The sequence below is a fragment of the Sapajus apella genome, unplaced genomic scaffold (genome assembly GCF_009761245.1).
Source record: "Sapajus apella isolate SASKATOON/1434 unplaced genomic scaffold, GSC_monkey_1.0 scaffold32, whole genome shotgun sequence".
Classification (NCBI taxonomy): Eukaryota; Metazoa; Chordata; class Mammalia; order Primates; family Cebidae; genus Sapajus; species Sapajus apella.
In genome coordinates, this window is record NW_022436972.1 from 22321986 (window position 1) to 22341808 (window position 19823).

Consider the following 19823-nt stretch of genomic DNA (forward strand, 5'->3'; position numbering starts at 1 on the left):
TAGGTACGTACTATTAGCAGTTAGTTTTTTAAGTTCAGATGATTTGTTGCTCATTAATGTCCTTTTCTTTGAGATTGAAGAACTTCCTTTAGCATTGCTTGTAGGACAGGCCTGGTGTTGATGAAGTCTGTCAGCTTTTGTTTGGGAATGCCTTTATTTCACCTTTGTATTTGAAGGATATTTTTGCTGGATATACTAAATTAGCATAAAAGGTTTTTTTGTTTTGTTTTGTTTTGTTTGAGATGGAGTCTCACTCTGTTGTCCAGACTGGAGTGCAGTGGTGAAATCTTGGCTCACTGCAACTTCCTCCTCCCAGGTTCAAGTGATTCTTCTGCCTCAGCCTCCCAATTAGCTGGAACTACAGGTGCACACCACCATGCCTGGCTAAATTTTTTTTTTTGTATTTTTAGTAGAAACAGGGTTTCACCATATTGGCCAGGCTGGTCTTGAACTCCTGATCTCATTATCTGCCTGCCTCAGTCTCCCAAAGTGCTGGGATTACAAGTGTGAGCCACTGCACCCAACCCATAAGAGGTTTTTTTGGAAGCACATTAAATATGCCATGTCACTCTCTTCTGGCTTATAAGGTTTCCACTGAGAAGACTGAGAAGTCTGCTGTCACATGTATTGTAGTTCCATTTTATGCTGTTTCTTTTCTCTTGCTGCTTTTAGAATCCTTTCTTTATCCTTGACTTTTGGGAGTTTGATTATTAAATGTCTAGAGGTCACTTTATTTGAGTTAAATCTGCTTGGTGTTCTGAAACCTTCTTGTACTTGAATATTGATATCTTTCTCCAGGTTTGGGAAGTTCTGTCTTATTCCTTCAGATAAACTTTCTACCCCTATCTCTCACTCTACCTCTTCTTTAACTCTTAGATTTGGCTTTTTGAGACTATTTTCTAGATCTTATAGTTATGCTTCATGCCTTTTCATTCTTTTTTTCTTTTGTCTTACTTACTGTATTTTCAAATAGCCTGTCTGCAAACTCACTAATCCTTTCTTCTGCTTTATCAACTCTGCTGTTAAGAGACTGATGCATTCTTCAGTATGTCAGTTGCATTTTCAACTCTAGAATTTCTACTTCTTTTTAATTATTTCAACCTCCTTTTTAAATTAATTAGATAGGATTCTGAATTACTTTCTCTGTGTTATTTTGCATTTCATTGAGTTTCTTCAAAACAGTTATTTTGATTTTCTGTCTGAAAGGTCACATACCTCTCTCTCTCCAGGATTTGTCCCTGGTGCCTTAGTTTGTTTGATGAGGTCATCTTTTCCTAGATGGTTTTGGTGCATGTAGGTGTTTGTCAGTGTCTAGGCATTAAAAAGTTAGGCATTTATGGTACTCTTTCCAGTCAGGGCTTGTTTGTATGGGGAGGCTTTCCAGATATTCAAAAGGACTTGGGTGTTGTGATCTGAGTTTTTTTGTTTTTTGTTTGTTTGTTTGTTTGTTTGTGTGTTTGTTTGTTTGTTTTGGTCATTACAGCTATATCCGCATTAAATGAGGGCATCCCTAGTCCAGTAATTCTGTGACTCTTGTAGACTTGCAGAGGTACCACCTTGATGGTCTTGGATGAGATCTAGAAGATTGCTCTGGATTACCAGGTAGAGACTCTTTTCTTTTCTTACTTTGTCTCAGATAAACAGAGTTTCTCTCTCTGTGCAAGCTGCCTGGAGCTGGGAGAGGGATGACGTAAGCATCCCTGTGGCCACAATTATTGGGACTGCATTGGGTCAGACCTGAAACTAGCATAGCACTGGGTCTTGCCCAAGGCCTGCAGTAACCACGGCCTGGCTACTGCCTATGTTTACTCAAGTCCCTAGGCCTTTACAATCAACAGATGGTGAAGCCAGCCAGGCTTATGTTCCTCCCTTTAGGGTAGTGAGTTTTCCATGGTTCCTAGGGGGGGTCCGACAATGCCATTCAGGAGTTAAGGACTAGGTTTGGAAACCTTAGGAATCTACCTTGTGTTCTCTTCTGCTGCGGCTGAACTTACACCAAAGCAACAAAACAAAGGCCTTCCTCCTCTTCCCTCCTCTTTCCACAGAGGAGTCTTTCCCCAAGGCCATCACCACCCCAGGCCCACAGTGAGTACTGCCTGGCTACCATCAGTGTTCATTCAAGACCCATGGACTCTTCAGTCAGACTGTGGTGAATGCTGCCAGGCCTGGGAACCTCCCTTCAGGGAAGTTGGCTCACTTGTGGCCCAGGGCAGTTCCAGCAATGCCATTCAGGAACCAGAGCCTGGACTCAGGGACCCCAAGAGACTGCTCGTTCCTCTGCCCCACTTTGACTGAACTGGTAACTAAGCTAAGTTTTGGTCCTTATGAAGGTACTTTTTTATGTGAATAGTTGTTCAATTTAGTGTTCTTATGAGGAGGATGAGTGGTGGAGGCTTCTGTTTGGCCATGTTGCTCCCCATCTCTTCTCCTTGCTGCATCTCCCTCCGTCCCTCCGCCTTCCCCTACTCCTTCCCCTTCCCTCTTCCCTTCCCTTCCCTCCCCTCCCTTCCCCTCCTTCCCCTCCCCCTTCCCTCTCTTCCCTTCCTTCCCCTCCCTTCCCCTCCTTCCCCTCCTTCCCCTCACCCTTCCCTCTCTTCCCCTCCCTTCCCCTCCTTCCCCTCCCCCTTCCCTCCCTTCCCCTTCCGTTTCCCTTCCTTCCCTTTCCCTTCCCTTTTTTTTGACAGGGTCTCACTCTGTTGTCCAGGATGGAATGCAGTGGTATTATCATGGCTCACTGCAGCCTCAACCTCCTGGGTTCAAGTGATCCTTTTACCTCAGTGTCCCAAGTACCTGGGACTATAGGCATACACCATCCCGCCTGGCTAATTTTTGTATTTTTGTAGAGACAGGATTTCTCCATGTTGCCCCAGCTGGTCTTGAACTCCTGGGCTCACACGCCTCAGCTTCTCACCTCTGCCTCCCAAAGTGTTAGAATTACTGGTGTGAGCCACTGTGCCTGGCCCTTACTGCATTTCTTAACTGTTCCTTTGGGCCTCCCTTTTCTGTGGTCACATAGTAACCACAGAACAAATAAAAGAGAACAGAAAGTTTAATTACTTTTTTAAAATGACTTCTAGATACAAGGAGGAAGCACTTTGGGGTTAGGATCCCAACTGAGATTAAGAAAGGAGGCTGCCAGATGAGTGGGAACACTTTATAGAGGGCCACTGAGATGATCTGAAACTCAGCGGATTTTCACTAATTAATCCTGGTGACCTTGTTACCTAAGATAACACCTGAAAAAAGCACATGATGGCTGGCACCATACAATCTGTGCTTTACAGTTACCAATATATTCTTTAATATGTCTTATTTTCTAGAAGACTGTCTCCTCATTCCAAAACAGAACCAAAGCCAACAGAAAAATGAAAAATTACGAATTGTATTTGTAGTACATATGACAGATGATGGGCTAATTTCTCTGTGAAACAAGGGACTCAATTAGTAAAAAGTAACAACTTAATATAAGAAAACAGGTAGAGAATATGAATGGGCTATTCAAGGAAAAATATAATGGCCAAACAAAGATGGCCTCATTAATGATGGCAAAAATCAAAATAAGAAAGTATTTTTCAATTGTCAACTGGACACAATTTAAACAGTTGATACTATATAGTGGTGGTGAGAAGTTGTTACTCTGTTGGAAGGAGTGTAGCTTGGAAAAGTAATTTTTGGAGACGTTTTAGTTCTATCTATACAAGATTGGAAGCTATAACTGTAAGAAGGCATATTGCATATTTTTTAATTGTTAAAACTCAAAAGTAACCTAAAAGCATACCAATAGGAATATAGGTATTATAGCATACCTGTTCAATAGTACATAATACAGCCATTAAAAAGAACAAACCAATCTATGTCAATGATACAGAACAATGTTGCATGAATATTATATATGGTATGGGCACTTTGGAATAAAATAGCAAATGTTTCCATATTTTAGGCCAGTACCAGCAAATACACACATGTGTAAACATGCAGGTATATGTGCTCATATATGTGTGGGCTACACATGAAACTTACGGTTATTATCTCTAGCAAGTGGGACTATGGTTGGAGGGAAGCCAACATTTCTTGCTTAGTTTATTGAACTACTTGAAAGTTTTAGTTTAATTGTACCTTACTTCAAAAAAAAAAAAAAAAGCCCTAGTTATAGCATATTAAACCATTTTACTAAAGGAGTTTGTGTTTTAGTCTTTTTAAAAAGTGACTTAGCCCCTCAAAATAGATATTTTTCCTGAAAGTCCATGCTCTTGGCATGTCAAGTTTGGAGAGCTATAACTTGGGATAATTTATGCATACATCAATAACAATAAAATAAACTTATTTAAATAAGTACTTCTTTTCAGAAGTCATCTAATCTGCCTGAGAGACAGTAAGGCCTAAATCTGCAGTTTGGGAATTGGGATCCATGGACTTTAAGTCCCCCTGATTCCCATATTGTTTTCCTTGTCATACAGAAAGTAAGGTTGTGCATGGAATGCTGAATTCCAGTGCAGCTTATAAAGTGACAAAGGACAAAAACAGTTCTAATTAAAGAAGATGGCTTAGCACTGAAAAGAGAAAAGTGTAAAAACACCAAATAAGTGTGCATGTGTTTGGAGGAGCCATTTTTTGTGAAGCATTTTGTGAATATATCCCTTGCATATTTGAGGAGTCGGCAGGCCATAGGGCTGTCTAACTCTAAATGCTGTTCCCCTGCTTCCTTGTACAGGCACAGCTGAATTCTAGTCAGACTTGCCAGCAGGCCAGATGTGTGTGAGTTTGCCAGATTCAGCTGATTGAATACTGCCATGAACTGAGAAAGTCTCTATAACGTATTTTTACTCTGTTTGTGTCACCCTTCTTGTTACGGAAGCTGAGTGGTTTGCAGAGAAGAGAGAAAAGAAATTGGGAGGCTGAGGAAAACAAAATTGTTCTCATATTGCTTTGTCCTCGTTAAGAGGACAGAGTGTGACAGAGGATATAAGTAGAGGATTCAGTGGCAGAAAAGACATACTCTCATCAGAAACGTATCTCAGTTCCAAATATTATATTGTGAGCCTGTAAAAGGAAGTTTGCTACTTTATAAAACAAATCCAGTCACTTTCTTATAAAACTCTACGTCTCTTTAGTCTCTGTATCTTTCACTGATTTCACATCTATAATTCACCATAAGGATTCATTTTTCCCTTTACCTGGAAGAGTGAAAAAAAGAAGAAAACAAATGAATTGTCCAGTCTGTTTAATGCTGAAAGGTAGAAATGTCTCCTTGTCACCCAGGCAAAAATAAATGAAAGCCTGCCAGAGCAACTAAGGGAAATAGTGACTAATTCATAGGGATCAGGGTTAGAAATGCTAGACTTTCCCTGAAGCCAACAAAAACCATTCCCATCCTAGAAACATTCTGGCTCCTTCAGAGTGTTCTGCTGGAATCTTAGTCCAGCCTGATAGCCCATCCAGTCATGCTTTGCCTTAAGGAAGTGAACAACCAGCTAATTGTTTTCAAATTAACTGCTGCTTGAATAAGGACACCCAGAGGAATAGTTCAGACTGGAGACTGCAAAATTCTTCCAGCCAGTGAAGCCCCATCATCAACACAACAGCTGATGGCCTTTCTGCTGAAAAACTGACTGTAATCAGAAAGGTGCTTATTGGGGAGCAGAAGGGGCAGCTGCTGACTAGCAGCCAGTTGCCTAGTAAAGAGGTATCCTGTTCTCCCCAGTGGTACCAGAATCAGCAGACACTGCCTTCTTGACAGCTCAGCACCAGGATGGTTCCCCAGCTCTCAGACTGACCACAGAAGCGGCCTTCCAAGTAGCATATATTCATAGTGCAGTGCTCATGGATGGGACCCCTCTAAGTCTTCTTGTGGTTTCACTCAGTGGGACACTGGGCTTAGATTTGCTTAAACTTCGTAAGACAGGAGATAGTGTGAGTGGTAATAGGTTGTACAGACCCTATCAGCTATGATCTCCTCACCAACAATCTTCCTATATCTTTTTTCTCATCATTATCAGGGTTTTTTTGTACTTATAACCACAAAATGAATTTTAAAAAATATTTAAAGCTTCTGTTAGAGACAAGATCTCACTGTGTCAGCCAGTCTGAAGAGCAGTGGCATGATCATAGTTCACTGCAACCTTGAATGCCTGGGCTCAAAGGCTCCTCCTGCCTCAGCCTCCTGAGTAGCTGGAACTATGGGTATACACCACACAAAATGAATCTCCTCTTTTCAGCTAAACTTCTTATGCTGTTGGAATCTGGCTGGGTTGACTATAAGGCATCTTAGGATATTACCGTTGTCAGTGAAGGGTGAGGTAGGAGTGGGGTGCTATTTCTAGCCCAGAATGAGGCTACTGAACCAGCAAGACACAAGATTCCCTTTAGAACAGGAAGATCAGTCAAAGCCATTCTGCTTCTCATTTCTGCCTTTCTTGCCTCTCCCAGGCAAGAGCTCCTCCCTTAGGCACTCATCCCTGTTTCTGTCAGGAAGTTTCTGCTAAAATAACCATCTTTTAGTGCCCCTTTCCTGAAATTGTGTCTTGTCCCTGCTGAAACCACTTTTCTATAAGAAACAGGCTTCCTGATAGCCTCAGACTGCTTTATAGAAACCCCTACCACCTTCTGGCCATAAATGAAATCTGCTTCTTATAGACAGGATATTTCTTTCTATAAAATTTTGACTTCCCAAATGATCTTGGACTTGGACATGGTATCAGAATTCTCCTGACTCTCCATTTTTCTCCCATCTGAAGTAAAAACTTTCCTACCTTAAGATACGCAGTCCAGCCACTGTCTTTTCTGGTTGTTGGGTAATACTTGTCTGTCCTGACCCACTGTTCTGCACTGTGAACACTCTCCTGCTTCACCCTGGACTGTGTACTTGCACTGACATGTCCAGGCTTTTTCTACTGATTGAGATAGGTGCCCTTTTCTTTTTCACATACTCAAATTCTGTATAGCTCAGGTCTTTTACTCTCTCCCCTAGTTCCTTCCCTGGTAACCCCTGCCAATAGAGATTTCTTTATCAGAGCTTACTGTAGCCCTTCTTTGGCACCTAAGCATTTATGGCACTTGTGAAAATCAACTTTTATATAATTTACATCTTCCAATGTTATCTAACTTTTTTTTCTTTGAGACGGAGTTGCACTGTGTTGCCCCGTCTGGAGTGCAGTGGCGCCTTCTCAGTTGACTGCAACTTGTGCCTCCTGGGTTTAAGCAATTCTCCGCCTAAACCTCCTGCATAGGTAGCTGGGATTACAGGTGTGTGCCAGCGCGTCCAGCTAATTTTTTGTGTTTTTTTAGTGGAGATGGCGTTTCACCATCTTGGCCAGGCTGGTCTTGAACTCCTGACCTTGTGATCTACCCACCTCGGCCCCCCAAAGTGCTGGGATTACAGGTGTGAGCCACCACACCCAGCTGTTATCTAACTTTTTAAGTATTGGGTGACTTATGTACTCACTTAGATTGTCAGACTCTTTTGAGAATAGAACCTTCTGAGAACTTCACGCCCAAGCGTGATTCTCAAGTGTCTAATGATATTTGTGAAATGAAAGAAATAATTAATCATGAATGAATGTTTCAAGATGTTGGGAATCCCTGCCTTCTTTTGTTGCTGATTTGCCAGCTATGACCTATCTATACAAACTTCCCAGTGTGACCTCTTAGTTCTCAGTTTCAACTTACTATGAGGTTTGAGAGATCTACAGTAAAGTAATTTGAACTTGTAAGAAAAAAACTTTTTAGTTAAACAGTATGACTACAAAGCAAAAGCTGTGGTGGAGTCAAAGTAGTGTCTATATTCACTATGATCTCTATAAGTGAGGAAATACAGTATCCTTAAAGAAAAGCCTAATGTTCTATAATATTAATCTCTGCAAATATTTCTTTTGTCTTTTGCTACATATTAGAACAGAGAAATAATTACTTGTAGAGTTAAAAAAAAAAAAAACTGGAAAAGTTAGCCTAGTAACTTCTTTTAATTGCTTGCTTGTTTTCCTGGAAGCATCAAAGAGACTGGGAGCTATTAAAGATTTAGAAAAAAATACAATTATTTACGCCCCATGTTGCAGTGAGAGCTCACCATGGGATGCTTTTTGCTATACATTGAACATTCATTGGTATCAAAGTTCTTTTCATTTTAGAAAGCCATCCCAAAGGAGAGCAATTTAAGTAAGGGGAGATTTGAGGAGATTGAGAACTGTTAAATGTGGGAGGAGGTAAGTTATAATGGCCAAACCTTCCTCTTTGATTTTTCTGCTCTGTGCTATCTCTAAAAAGCGGTATGTCATCCCTAGCTGCAGTGGAGCAGATTCATACATATTTACCACTTGTGAATTACGAATGTGCAGCCCAGAGAGTAGCAGTATTCTTTGTCTTTCTGCTTTTCTCCCTGCACTAATGATTCAAAACTCTTAACACATCCAGGATTTGGAGACCGGTTTTGTAGCTTGTCATTTCCATTGTACACAAATTGGGTCTTGTAATTTAAATGGAATTTATTTTCCAATTTGGAAACTTCCATGTAGGTAGACTGAGGTTTTCTCTGTCCTCTGTCGGAGCTTTGATGTAATGATTTATTAAGATACTAGGAAAGCTATTGATCCTGCTAATAGCTTCTGCCTTGCCACATAATGTTTTACATTTTACTCAGCTGAAAGACCATATTCCCCTTTTCCTCATCTGATTGACCATAAATGCTTTGGCCTTTCCTCAGCAATTATCTCACTTACAAAGCAGTGGGTAAAAGTCAAGTATTTATAGACTAATTAGTGAAGTCAACATGTCTAAATAGAGTACTTCACATAATACCAAGAAGTATTGTACAGTACTGTGAAACTAGCAAAGTTGGCTACAAGGCAAAAAAGCAAGGGTTGAGAACACAGATGGTTGAGGACACATGTAATGATGGCAGTTGTCTTTGTGTGATTATTAAGACACAGCTAAGATGATGTTTTAATGATAGCACTTTTCCTCTGTAGTTTCTTTCCTTAATCCTAACATCTTTTTACTCATGAAAGCTTTGGGATATTAAAAGGTTCGGAATTTGTTTCCAATTTATTTTTTATAGTTTACTATCTTGAGATACCAATAGACAGGAAGATGTCATTTGACACTTGAGCTCTTAGAAAGACAAGATAAAAATGCATGAATCACCTTGGCATTTTTCTAGCTATTTTGTATGTTTAGAATGTCTTAAAAGTATTCTTGTCCAAGATATAATTAGCTCAGTTTTGAAAATAAGAAAACAGTGCTGGTGTAACAGTGTATTGGGCTAAGGGTCAGAAAACCTGGTTGGGGCCAGGCACTGTGGCTCACACTTGTAACCCCAGCACTTTGGGAGGCTGAAGCAGGTGGACTGCTTGAGTCCAGGGGTTTGAGACCAGACTCCTGGGCAACATGGCAAACTCCATCTCTACAAAAAATACGAAAATTAGCTAGATATGGTGGTGTGTACCTGTGGTCCTAGCTACTTGGAAGGCTGAGGTGGGAAGATCGCTTGTGCCCAGGAGGTCAAGGCTGCAGTAAGCCAAGATGGTGCCACTGCACTCTGGCCTGAGTGACAGAGTGAGACCCTGTGTCAAAAACAAAAACAAAAAACCAGGTTAGAGTCCTAGCTTTGAAAACCAGTTACCATTACTATGTGTTCTTGTATTGGCTGCACAAGTCCTCAGGGTACCACTTTTCTCATTTAGGAGCTAGAGATACAAAAAAATTATAAAAGTGAAAGGAGATAATGAATGCCTAAGTACTTTGTAAATTGTATAGCACTATACAGATCTAACCATGTTTTTAAATCATTTGAATTTGTATAAAGGGCAGCAAAGGATTCCTCTCAAAGTAAATGTATGCAGAAATAGGATTTTAGCCCGGACTGCTGTTGAGTCTGTAATGTGGCTTCCTATTTTTGTCATAGTCATTCCTTCTGATTCAGTGTGTATGTGGATTCTCATGTATACCTGCCTTTTGCATCCCATTTGATTTTGGAGGGATGGAAAATCTCCTTGGAATCTCCAAAGATTATGGAATTTCTTTGGAAGCAACAAAGAATGTCTCCTTATCTAGACTCCATCTGTAATTATTTGTATTTTCCCCAAGTAGCGTTAGCACACTTAGAAAGATACTTTGTGATTTGTCAGCCAGGCATGGTGGCTCATGCCTGTAATCCCAGCACTTTGGGAGGCTGAGGTGGGCGGATCACTTGAGCTCAGGTGTTTGAGACCAGCCTGACCAACATGGCAAAACCCTATCTCTACTAAAAGCACAAAAATTAGCTGGGCATGGTGACAGCACACCTATAATCCCAGCTCTTCTGCAGGCTGAAGCAGGAAAATCGCTTGAACACGGGAGGTGGAGGCTGCAGTGAGCCGAGATCATGCTGCTGCACTCTAGCCTGGGTAATAAAAGCTAAATTCCCTCTTAAAAAAAAAGAAGAAAGAAAGATACTTTATTTCTCAAAATACTCTACGACTAGAATGGAAAACAACAAGAGTCAATTCTCTAACATATCTGCCTTGAGTAAACATCAGTGTGTCCCTGATTTATGTCATGCTTTTTGTTTGTTCATTATCCTGCACTTTCTTTAATCCCTCTACTTGTCATTACCTGTAGGAACTAACAATTTGCAAAACCAGAAACCAAAGCAAAACTCAATTGTACAAATGATATCACAAAGGGATAAGGCAGATATATTTAAGTGAGCCAGTTTTAAAGAAGCAGTGAATACTTTGACACCAGTAAAATATGAACTTTTTCTTTGGGCCTTTGTTCTCAGAGCAACCATGTGTCAAGCCCAGTCAGTCTTATGGGATAGCATTTTTTCTTCTTGCTTGTTTTGAGAATTAAAATATTGGAATGGTGATGGTCCTACCTTCACTGTTAATTTTAGTTATTACTTATTTATCGACTACTCAATGCAAGATTTCCCAATTCAGCACATATGAATTGGTATTATGACTATAGCTACATAAACCTACATTTAATAGTAGTAGTAGTATTTGTGTTCAATTTTGTTGCTGTATTTCATTTTTGTGTGCCATTCCCACCTCCTGGTGCCTCCTCACACCTGTCTTTAGGTACCGGTGTCTCTAGGTTGCCTTTGGCTGTTCAGATTTCCCAGCCCCCATCTCCACCTCCAAAATTTCCCAATACAAAATATCCCAGGTGCCAAAATTACCTCTTCCTCCTCCTCAATATTATTACAAATGCCCATTTTTTATTATGACTAGTTCCGTTAGGAAGGAGTAACGTCCTTAAATTAGTTTGTAATAAGATATCTGTGACCAGTGAAGCTCCTCCCATAATTCTCCTAGGGGTGTGTTTTTACTTTAACAGAAAATGATATGCTATTCACTTGGAGAAGCAATCATTTGTTCATTAGCTCGACAAATAACTGATTGCCTAGTCTTACCTTTATGTATTAAGACAGGAAGAGGACTACAAGATTAGGTAGTTCTTTTTGGGTAGTTCAGTCCTGGACCCAAGTTAATGACCCAGGCAAAACCATTCATGTCAGGCTTATCTTGATTCTACTGTGTATATCCAGGAGTGTCTACCCTGTAGGCAGCAGCAATTTCAGAACAAATGAGAGGAGGACGAACAGTTGCAGAGATGAGAGGGGAAGCAAGCTGGGGCATGGAGATGCAGAGAAATAGAAAGGGAGGAGAATGTATAACCAGAAGAGTGGAATTATTTAACCTGCAAGGTTTCTTCTGAACCTGAGATTCTGTGTAAATGGGAAAGAAAGAGGGAATAAGCTAAGGAATGAAAGGGGAATGAGGAGGGTTCTAGAAATATACTAAAAGGCTGCATTTTTTTTTTTTTAGTTAAAAGCATCTAGGTTAATAAATATGTTATGAAGTACTGTTTACCTCCTACAGCAGAGGTGAGTCCTTTTCTATGGCTTCTAGGAATTTCAAAAATCAATTGGTAGATGGCCTCCCTGGCATGCCCCTTTCATGATGTCAGAGAATGGCTGTCACAATGAAATTGAGGTTGTCAATGAGTGTTTTATTTTTAAGCATTTTTTTTTCTTAAGTCAGGGTCCTCAAAGAGGGTTGGTAAGAGACCAGAAACCCTTGACAGGGCTAAAGGTCCCTGCTTCTTCCTGCAGAGCTTGGAGATGACTCAGACATCAGGATATCAGGTAGAGACCAGGTCAGGCCAGCAGGACATTAAAATACAGAGAAGCTAAGAAAAAAAACCCAGATCCTTATAAAACGAGTGTTTTCTAAACTAAAGAAGCAAATGGAGAGAAATTAAAGTCTGTGTGAAGATTATTTAAATACATTAAGCTTATTACAAACCGTTTAACTCAAAATAACCTCGTCTTGTCTGAGTTAGTGTGTGGGCACAGTTGTGCCGGGCCGTCCTCTCCTGTGCTGGCTGAGTGTGCTGTAGAAGAGGAGAGGCATAAGAAACAGCTAGAACAGCTTTGTGGGCAATTTTGCCATCACGATTGGGTGCAATTTACATTGATATTAAGATACCAAATGTTCTTTTACTTTTCAGTCATCGTATTATTAAATGTAGTAATCCATTGTTGCAGCTTATGAAACCTATGACTATCAAATTTGGCTAAATTATAATGTACCTTTTAAGGTAAATGCTTTTGGTGTACAAAAATGTTTTTTTGGTTTTTTTTTTTTGAGACGGAGTTTCGCTCTTGTTACCCAGGCTGGAGTACAATGGCGCGATCTCGGCTCACCGCAACCTCCGTCTCCTGGGTTCAGGCAATTCTCCTGCCTCAGCCTCCTGAGTAGCTGGGATTACAGGCATGCACCACCATGCCCAGCTAATTTTTTGTATTTTTAGTAGAGATGGGGTTTCATCACGTTGACCAGGATGGTCTCGATCTCTTGACCTTGTGATCCACCTGCCTCGGCCTCCCAAAGTGCTGGGATTACAGGCTTGAGCCACCACGCCCGGCCAATGTTTTTATCTTAAAAGATAAAAAATGGGTCAGTAGCTTCCTGAAGCAGAAATATTCTGTGTAATTCTTAATTTTTTCTCTATTATTATTTTTTATTCTTACAGTTTTTGGGCCAACAGCACCTCAAACAGGTAATACTTCATGATCAAATGGGTTTCATCCCAAGGTTGCAGGGATGGTTTAGCATACACAAGTCAATAGATGTGATGCATCACATAAATAGAATTAAAATCCGTTTAATTTTTAGAAAATAAATTATCCCCTGAACTTGATCTAATTGCTCCACCATAGACACATGTAAACCATGTTCTGTGTTAGGTATGCTATACTTGGAAAAGTATTGAGAGAGTGTATCTTGAGATAGCATCTGTAATTTTTATTTTATTTTAAAAATCCAAGTGAAAGTAAGTTTAGGATTGTATATCTTTTTCATAGTTATGCAAAATTTCTTAAGTTGTCTCTTGGGTATAATAATATTTGAAGGATGTTACTGGGAAAAAGCACAATGCCACCAGGGTTTTGCTCTCTAAATATGGGTTACTTATGGTCTAAACTCTTAAATAAGAGGTGGCATATTTTGTGATATGAACTCCTTAGTAACATAAACTGCTGATCTAAATTGCTATTGTAATGTCTAAAAGGTTCATTGGTTGGAGATGATTGCTTCTTTAACATAATGCAAAGTACAACTTCTTTGCTGTGTACACATACCCTGAAGATAGGCCTTAGAAACTTTGTAAGGAGAAGGAGACTTTCTGTAGTGTTTGAGCACATTATCATGGGAAAATTACTTAACCCCTTTGAGGCTCTGTTTTCTCACCTATAAATTGGTGATAATTTAACCCTCTCAGAGTTTTTGTGATAGCTGACTGAGGCACTGAGCAGTGCAGTCACATCTTATCTCAAGCAGTATTAGATGTACCTTATCTGCAGTCAGGTAGAAGATGAGAAAGATATGTAGGCAAAACTATTCTTGAAATGTGCCTAATTTCTCATAAGGAACAGCAAATATGGTTCTCTGCCTACTTGTGCCATCTTGGGAAGTCTTTACAGACCATTGTCCCTCCAGTGTGACACCCAACTGCTGATGGACACTGAAGGAAGAAACCATGTTGAATGAGCAATTGCATGTTGTGGGGCACTGCCTGCATGCAGGATACCTAGCACCATGCCCCTACAGCTCATGTTAGTTTACCTTCCCTTTGTTAATATTAGTTCAGGTTTCCCTGGACCCTAGAGCAGGGGTCCCCAATACCCAGGCCATGGACCAATATCAGTCTGTGGCCTGTTAGGAACAAGTCTGCATAGCAGGAGGTGAGAGGCCGGCCAGTGAGTATTACTGCCTGAGCTCCACCTGCTATCAGATCACCGAAGGCATTAGATTCTCATAGGAGTGAGAACCCTATTGTGAATTGTGCATGCGAGGGATCTAGGTTGTGCACTCCTTATGAGATTCTAATGCCTGATGATCTGAGGCAGAACAATTTTATCCCAAAACCATGCCCCCGCTCCCATCTGTGGAAAAATTGTCATCTGTAAAACAGGTCCCTGGGGCCAAAAAGTTTGGAGACCGCTGTTTTAGAGCCTTCATATTAGTCTCTGCTGAACCAGTGGGACCCAAATGTGGAATTCAGTACCGCTTTGAAGGACTTGATCACAGGAGTTCAACTTGAAGTGGATGATTCTGAAAGCAGACATGTTGGAACTGGATTATTATGGGATACACCTCATTTTTATTGGAAGCTGAGAAGGAGCCACATGAGCATTAGGCTCAGAGCATTTATAAATTTGCAAGATAGAGAGGAGTAGTTTCCAGAATCTACTAATGCAGTTAGTGTATTTTAAATAGTGATAAATTTCAGCAATGTTAAAAATAACATCATCTGAAAAGTCATGCATTGCTGTGCTGTATACTATTTTTACATGAGGTATTGATCATAGTAGAACACAAAACTTCCATTTTTGTGAAGTCAAAAGATGAGCTGAAAATATAAATGAAGTTAGAGATGAATTAGTTATTTTACTAGGTTTTCTGTTGAATAGAGGGACTTGTACTTCCTAATGAGTCATTTTAAAGTACTTTTAGCAGTTGTTATTTTGCTATTCTTGTCTGAGTTTGAGTTCTATTGACTAGGTAAAAATGCACTTCTCAGTTGCTGAGTTTTCAAATTTCTGTTTACAAGATAAAGACATTAAAGATGGGAGCTTTGCTAGATACTGTTTCATTGTTATTTCAGAATAAATTCAGTGTGACTGATATTATGGTGGCCTGATTGATACACCCTGAGAGAGAAGAACTGTCTGTCAACAACAACAGTCTAATTCCATAAATTTTTACTATTTTGTGCCAAAGACTTTTCTACATGGCAAAGATAAAATGCTTTTTGGGAATTTATTATGCTTAAGACAAACATACGGACAGAGTTTCAAAAAGTGTAATAAATTCAATGATAGAAGGAAACATAAGAGTTTGTGGGAGGATCAGAAAGCCCTTCTACACCAAAAGAAGAGACTCTAAGGAGAGTTTTTTTGTTTTTTACATTAACCATTTTCAAGTGAACAATTCCATGGAATTTGGCAAGCATTTTTGCAGAAGGTATTATCAACTGAACCCAGTTTTGATAGACTTTTGATTGAAAGAGGCAGAAACAGGTAAATAGAGGGAGAGACATGGACATTTCATTACTGATATCTGTTAGCTTGCATTCCTTTCCTGCTAGCTACACCTTGGGTTGTCCCTCCTTAGCTTATGGAATCCAGGTGGTACATCTGCAGGAATAGGCCTGGCCATTCAGATCACAGGAATGGCAGACCATAGGGATGGTATGCAGACCTAGCCAGGTTAACGAGACCCAATCCTAAGACATTCGTTGAACTCCCAGAAGAAGTTTTGTTTTATAAAACTGAAGTTGCTGTACGATGTAACATAAATCTGGAAGTTCTGAGAGTCATTTTGCCTCTAGTTAAAGATAATCTACTTCAAAATGAAGCCAATACAGAGGGCAGCAGAATTAAGAGATGGAGAAAAGTTCTCATAATTTAAGCACCTAGTTCTACCCATACCTGAGCCCCTTATCGCTTGAACTTTCCATTAAGTGTGCCCCTACGTCCCTGTTTTTACTTCAGCCACATTGAATTTGGTTTCTATTATGTGCAACCGGAATAGTTCTAAGAAAGGTTTCTGTGGAAGATTGAGGAGGGAGGGTATTAATTGTTTTTCTTTTATGAAATTTTGTTGTTTTTGACTTAAACTGTGGCAGTTTCCAAATAACTATGTCTTCTGAAATAGAAACTCCTTTTCTTTTTCTAGTGTGTTCAAATAATCAGAAATTTAAGGTTAGTTCTAAAGCTATCTTATTTTAGGGCAGAATTTTATATCGCTAACACTCAAAAAGAACCTTTAGCCAAATTCTAGTCATAGAAAGGCATCGTTTTTCTGTGAAAGGTTTATTGCGTTTGTATATTCTCTAGCCACTTATTTTGGGGAGCACTTGGGTTTCTGGATAGGAATTCCCCCAGCAGTGGGGACATCAATTCTGGAAACCAAGTTAGGGCCTGTATCTGCCTTTCCTGATCTCACGGAGGTCAGAGCTCTCTCTCTCTTTTGGGGTTCACAGTGTGATATCCCTAGTACCAGAGAATCCCACTTTCCAGAAGAGCTTCTCAAAAGGCCATGTCTTGTTTAGCCTCAGTACTGGGTTTGTAGGCCATCTGAAGATTTGTGGATGTGTTTAGACAGAACACGGTTTCATAATATCTGGTCATTATTGTTAACTCAAACTACTCATTTCAAATAGTAAAGTTTGCTGAGCTGTTTGCTGACAAATAACTGAAAATGGAAGTGTTCCCTTTTCAACCTATAACAATGTTTAAAGAAAGCAAAATTGCCCCTTTATATGTTTTATCTGGTGAGTATGTAGAAAGAAATTTCACTTTCAGATCCTTCTCTTTGATGTCTTTATCAATTACCTTTTTCCATCAAAGATAACTTTTATCTTCATATATCATTAATGAATTTTTTTAGAAGTTTGCTTGTCTTATACACATATCTTGTCATTTATCTGGAAGTACTTATTAAGTTAGTGGATTCTTCCAGAGGGCTCTCTGCTGTTTGATACTATTTCATTTCCATACTTTTATCTCTCTGGTTTGTTTTTATTTAAGGAAACCAAAGCAGATACAGACTTAAGAACGTGAATGTGTCAAACATTGTGATTGTGATTGTGATTGTAGTTGATTGTGTTGGAGAAATCTTTCCTCATGGAAACAAAATTCAGACTTTGCAGGAGAGCTATATTCCCCAGTTGGTCTGTGGGCCTGGGGTGGAGCTCTCAGAGATATTAACTGTGATCCAGTTCAGAGGCAAGAGAATGGGCCAGGCCTGACTCTCCTATGATTTTATGGTTGGCTGAGTCGGCTTAACAAACAATTAGCTTACATGTATTGTTGAAACAATAATCCTGTATTGGCCCAGAGGGAGGTGTTGACAACTCAAATGGAAAGAAAAGCAGTTTAGTCCTGCCCCGTTATCCATGTCTGAGATACTTTGCAGAAGGCACTCACTTCCAGAGAATCCAATCTGACAACAAACAGGATTTGGCAAGTCAATCTGAGGGATGTTGTGAGAAGGTTAATTTAGATTAAATTGTACCGTGTGATTATTTTCTGGTTCTATTTCTTTTTGTTCAAGTCATTGGGATGCAAGAGAATGGTAAGTGAGAAGTATGGTGATAGGTGAGAGATCTTACATTTTTAAATGATTGGTTTATTTATATATAAATAATTTGTCATCAGAGTCCTGTTTTGATACTCACAAATAATGAAAAAGCAGAAGTTGGGGGTGTGAGGAGCAAATATTTGCTGTTGAAATCCGCAGAGCTCTGGAAGATAACGGATCCTTCAGATATGGTGAGCAGGACTCCGGCAGTAAGGAGGCAAAGGAGATTTATTTGATTGCAGTCTCAGGGTTTCCCTTTACAGTTAGAGTGACATAGGAACTCCTCACGCCATCCCCAGTCTCCTATGGAGTCTGGTCCTACCACCCTACCCTGTGACCTCTTCTCATGCACCTGCCTGTAGTTGACCAGGCTCCAGACACATGGCCGAGCTATCCTCCACACCACCACAGGGCATTTGCACCTGCTGCCTGAGACCCTCTGGATGGGGCTTGGCAGCTCTTTCTCTTCCTTCACCTTTCAGTTTAAATGCCAGCTCATCTGAGAGGCCTTCCCTAAATCTGCTGAAATCTGCCCCCTCCATAGCCAGTCAGTCTCTACCCATGTTTAATCTTCTCCATAGCACTTATCACTCTTTGAAAATTTGTTTTAGCTTGTCTGTTTTGTCTCTTCCTACTAGAATACCTGTCTATGAGGGCAGAGACCTTATTCAGCACTGTGTTCTCAGCACGTAAATATTATCTGGCACAATATAGAGGCTCAGTTAACACTGAACATTTTATCTTTCAAGACTTGTTCGAGTGCCGATTCATTATTTCATATTTGAAACATAAACAAATAGTTCTACTGCCTCCTGCCATTACCGAGCAAATGACAACCTATGGAAATGGCACCCCCTCCCAATATCCTCCCCTGCACCTATCAGAGGTCTCTGTAGCTCAGATAAGGTGGCTCACTTTATTGAATAAAAGAGGAGAGAGGACAGTAGATGCCAACAACTAGACATATACTACTTGCTTGGAGGAGACATCTTCCTCTGAAACAACTCTCTGACATAAATAGCAATCTCCTCCCCACTGGAGAACATGCACACTGTTATACAATGTGGACATTAAGTTTCCAAAATCAACAAGTCCCTGGAAGTTTCTTGCTATTTCTCAGTCCGTGCCCTTTGGCTTTGCTTTAATGAACTGTGTGTTCCTGCTGCTTGGCAGAAAGCAGGGAGAGAGGCAGGATCCTGGGAAGCTCCATGCTCCCCGCCGACCCCTTACGGTGACTGGGGCCCATGGACCAGGCCTCTGATGGAGGCTATTCCCAGGAGTCCCGTCCATTCCTCCCCATCCTAACATTGCCTCCACGCCTGGGGCCTCTTACATATATATGAGAGAGGAAACAGAAAGAAACTTTACAAAAAGATGATTTTTGTGAGGTAGTTTAAAAGAAGAATAGACAGCAAATGCCACCCTAGGGTCAGCTGGAAAGGCTAGTTGCATATAAGAATTGCATTTTCTTTATCACTTTGAAGATGGTAGGATGAGAAAACTCGTAGCTGCATACACCTCGGGGTCCTTTAGAGAAGACTGTCAGTTTACTAAAACACTTCTGGCCTGTTTTATTTAGAGGCACAGACACATTGTTTTAATGATATCTGGAATTCCTTTGAGATAGCAGAGATACCATTGAAGGCTGTGCCTCCACCGCCCTTGGACGCAGCTGTGTGGTCAGGAGAGCATGTGCTGCCAGTGAGGCCAACTGGGACTAGGAATTTAGAGGACAAAACAATGGCTGGGGTTTAGCGATGTGTTTTGTTTATGTATAAATGGGAGCAGAAGAAGGGAAGTTTTTTAAATAAAATAAGTACTGACCTATGGTTTGTCAGGCTGGTTTCAGAGCAAACCACTGTTCTCTCTTACCAACTCCTTCTTTCCTTTTAAAGATAAGCAGGAAAAAAAAAAAAAAAAAGATAAGCAGAAATACCACTCCCTTTTCAGCCTAGATGCTCTGCTTGTCTTGACCAGCAGATACTTTCCATTATGCTTCTTCCCAGAGCAGAGAAATGCAGTAAACCCCTGCCAGGTAAGGTGATGCTTACTGGATGAAACTTGACTTTTGTTCTCTTTGTAGTTGGATCATTTGGGAGACAGGCAGTTCCTATTGTGATTATTCTCCCAGCCTCTAAATTAACGAGCTAATTTCGGCATAAAACTTAATTTCTATAATTATTTTGGCAATAAGTG

At 40.3% G+C, this 19823-nt stretch overlaps 1 protein-coding gene across 14 annotated transcripts in view; it reads left to right on the plus strand.

Annotated features, from left to right (window-relative positions):
- Window positions 1–19823, plus strand: part of ENOX1 (ecto-NOX disulfide-thiol exchanger 1) — a 619252-nt gene that overhangs the window by 225180 nt on the left and 374249 nt on the right. For 2 of the 14 annotated variants that reach the window (XM_032294757.1, XM_032294767.1), the window contains exon 1: window positions 10451–10697. The exons of 11 other annotated variants lie outside the window; for them this stretch is intronic. The gene's annotated coding sequence lies outside the window, so the exon portion shown is untranslated. Of the gene's footprint in view, window positions 1–10448; window positions 10698–19823 lie in introns of those variants that run through there. One more of the 14 variants, XM_032294765.1, reaches the window with a different exon arrangement.